Below are 4194 nucleotides of genomic sequence, written 5' to 3'. Positions count from 1 at the left end.
TTAGAGAACTGCTTGTTAAAGAATCCCATGCTGGGGGATTAATGGGTCATTTTGGAGTCCAAAAGACTCTAGAAACTTTACAGGAACATTTCTATTGGCCCAAAATGAAACATGATGTGATCAAGTTTTGTGAACATTGCATTGTTTGCAAGAAGGCTAAGTCTAAGGTGATGCCACATGGTTTGTATACTTCTTTTCCAATCCCTGAATACCCTTGGGTTGACTTGTCTATGGACTTTGTTTTAGGCCTCCCTAGAACAAAGAATGGTAAGGATTCCATTTTTGTGGTTGTTGATAGGTTTTCAAAAATGGCTCACTTTATTCCTTGCAGGAAAGCTGATGATGCTTGTCACGTTGCTGATTTGTTCTTTAAAGAAGTTGTAAGACTTCATGGGATGCCTAGAAGCATAGTTAGTGATAGGGACACCAAGTTCCTAAGTCACTTCTGGAGGACTTTATGGGGGAAGTTAGGCACTAAACTTTTGTTCTCTACCACTTGCCACCCACAAACTGATGGGCAAACTGAGGTGGTTAATAGGACCCTAGGCACCTTGCTTAGGACTGTCCTTAAGGCCAATTTAAAGGCTTGGGAGGCGTGTTTGTCTCATGTTGAATTTGCTTACAATAGGGCTGTCCATAGCACTACAATTTGCTCTCCATTTGAAGTAGTGTATGGATTTAACCCTTTGACTCCTCTTGATTTGTTGCCTATGCCTAACATTTCTGTTTTCAATCACAAGGAAGGACAGGGCAAAGCTGAATATGTCAAGAAGATGCATGAGCGTGTGAAGGCTCAAATTGAGAGAAAGAATGAGAGTTATGCTAGGCAAGCTAACAAGGGAAGAAAGGAGGTGGTGTTCCAACCCGGAGATTGGGTTTGGGTGCACATGAGGAAGGAAAGGTTTCCAGAACAAAGGAAAACCAAACTCCAACCTAGAGGGGATGGACCTTTTCAAGTGCTTGAGAGAATCAATAACAATGCCTACAAAATAGAGCTTCCAGGTGAGTATAACATCAGCTCAACCTTTAATGTCTCTGATTTATCTCTCTTCGATGCAGATGGAGGAGAATTTGATTTGAGGTCAAATCCTTTTCAAGAGGGAGGGAATGATGAGGACAAGGACAAGGACAAGGGTCATGGAGCACTAAAAGGACTTGGAGGACCAATGACTAGGGCAAGGGCTAAAAGGGCCAAGGAAGCACTTCAACAGATGATAGCATTAGCTCTTGAGGAAGGAACCAATGTGCACGAACTTGAGCCCAAATTGGTGAATTTCCTCATGAAATATGAAGAGGAAGTCGTCCAAGATCAGCCCAATTAATTGGAGCTGAGTTCGAATTTTATTTCTAGTTTTTTTTTTCAATCCAATAAGTCCCTAATACACCAAGGATGCATTAGCAATTAATGGACCTGAAGTGGAGGCATGTGGGGCGTGAATAAGAAGGCTTTAAGGGAGGAATATTCCAAGTTTGCATCAGCTCTTGATGGCTGAAGTAAAACTCCAAGAATCTCCTTCAATTGAAGTTAATTTCCTATTTTTGTTTAATGTTATGAGAGAAAGTTTAGGGGCTGTTACAAGCTGAGCTTGACCAGCTCATTAGGAGTTTTTATTTGAATTTTCAGCTCAGAATTGGATGTTAAAACTCCATAATTAGTCATTAATTGGAGTTAAGACCATATCTCACCTTTGTAATTCAAAAACAAAGCCAAACTCTTTTAAAAGGGAGGGACGGCCAAGCATGGAGACATGAATGAATAAGATTATTTTTTCTGAGTTAGTTCAGTTTGTTGAGAGTGATTCTCATATCCCTTGAGTGATTCAAGACCTTGACTTATCAAAGGTTTGCCACCACCTTTGTGTGACGTCTGCACTTCCATATCCATAAAGTTCCATTCCAATTCTGTCCATCTTTTCCTTGCACGAAATTCTTCTTTGTTTTCCCCTTCCAACTCTGATTTCTCAAGTCCTAAAATCATCCTAGACGATCCATCAAGCCCTTGCATCAACTTGGGGCATATCACTTCTGCTTCTGAACAAGTTCTTCAGAACTTCTGAACGTCAGAGCTAGAATAGTTTGGGTCTTCAGAACCAACTTCTTACAGGTCTTCAGAACTTGAGTCTTCTACTTCTGGACCGTTCCACTGGAACATCTGGTCTTCAGAACTTCTGACTCTGGTTCTTCAGAACCTCTTGAGAGCTTGTATCTTCAGAACTTCTGAAGGATTTGCCACTGTTCTGAACGAACATGGTACGCTTTAGAGCTCTCTTTTCAGTATCCCTTGGTTCTTCTTCTTCTGAATAAATAGTCTTGGGTCAGATTCAGAACCTGTTTGTCACAACTAAAAGGACAAGCGTTAGGGTACCACAATTGTTCATCATCACAAACCTTAATTGTAATCACCAAAATATAGAGATGCAACCACTGATCAAATCTTGATCTTACAGAACTGATTGAGACGTGTGTCTCCGTTTTCTAGGGCTTCGGCCATTGGTTATAGTTGATAACTTGATTGTTGTTATGTTGATATATTGAACTGAGCTTGATGAGATGTTGATTGGCTAACTGTGGCATTTAGGGATTAAACTTGAAGTGGCAATGTGGTGGTGATTGTCCCACGTGATTGTCCCGTCTTTCGAGGCGTTATAAAGTGGCGATGTGGTGGATATTGTCCCACGTGATCGTCCCATCTTTCGAGATGTCCTAAAGTGGCAGTGTGGTGATGATTGTCCCACGTGATTGTCCCGTCCATTGTGGCGTTAAGTGGCGGTGTGGTGGTGATTGTCCCACGTGATCGTCCCGTCTTGTGAGACATTGCTAATCGATCCATATTAGTAGAAGCATATAGTCGCATTATAGGAAACTAACATTTGATTCTGCTTATATTTGCTTTAATTCTATGTTGTGATTCTGTTTATATCTGCTTTAATTCTATGTTGTGATTCTGTTTATATCTGCTTTAATTCTATGTTGTGATTCTGTTTATATCTGCTTTACTTATATGTTGTTGATTCTGTTATTATCTTATTCATTTATATGTTGCTAATTTTGTTGATATCTGTCTTGAAATATATTGTTAACTTATTTATCGGAATGTTTTGGATCACTTGAAGTGGCGGTGTGGTTGTGATTGTCCCACGTGATCGTCCCGTCTTTCGAGTCGTTATTAAGTGGCAGTGTGGTGGATATTGTCCCACGTGATTGTCCCGTCTTGCGAGACGTTATTTGGTTGATCGATATTGGTGGTTTCGTGGATAACTAATTTAAGTCCATATTGTTGATTTCATGTTGTTGGATATATGTTGTCATCTATCTTGAAATAAGTTACTAGTTTATTTACCATGCTATGTAATTAAATTTGAATAGCATGCTTTTCTCTTTTATATGTGGTAATTGTGAGTTAACCCTTTATGCTTGCTACTTGTTGTTTGGGCGCTTCACGCTATTGGGCGATGGAGGATCTGCGATGAAGCTTCTCCTATCTACGAGTCGGAGATGAGGACTTGAAGAGTTATGGAAGACATGATGAGTAGAGTCGAGTTTAAGGCCTAGCCTTGGGATAGAGAGCTTAACATTATTGGTTAAAGCTCGCATAAGGATTTTATTGACTTATAGTTGAGGTTCGGGTAGGTTCCGATACGTTGCTCTCCTGCATTTCCCTCAAGTGGAAATCGTAGGGAGTATGTCGGAATTATGGTGTCGCTGCATAATAGGTTCCTTGCTGAATCTGCTGCCGTTTGCTAGGTTTCGTAGGCTGTGTTTCTTTCGTCCTTACCTTCGGGTACTTGCCTTGTTTAAGGCTCGATGTAATTTGATTTACAGTTGGGAGTATGCATGACATGTTTTGAAAACACTTTGAAGAAAAATATATACTCGTGTTTATGAATCCTTTTGGAAAACATTCCATATTTACTTTATTAGATTACTATGGTGACCCCCGAAAGTCGGGACGTTACAGAGGACGAGGAGGATGTTGTGAGACCATCATAATCAGTTAAGTTGAAGAGGGGTCAACCCAAAAAGAAGCGGGATGGTGAGACGTCGACAAGTGTACTGAAGAGGGTCGCCCAAAAAGAAGCAAAAACAAGACAAAGGCGCCGACGAACACATATGAGTGGATGTTTGAATCGATCGATGCAGAGCCTAAGGTGGATGATGAGAGCCCCCACAACATGGCTTTTCGGAAAGAATATA

Source organism: Lotus japonicus, chromosome 4 (genome assembly GCF_012489685.1).
Source record: "Lotus japonicus ecotype B-129 chromosome 4, LjGifu_v1.2".
In the NCBI taxonomy this organism is placed as follows: Eukaryota; Viridiplantae; Streptophyta; class Magnoliopsida; order Fabales; family Fabaceae; genus Lotus; species Lotus japonicus.
Note: the sequence above shows the minus strand (reverse complement) of the source record.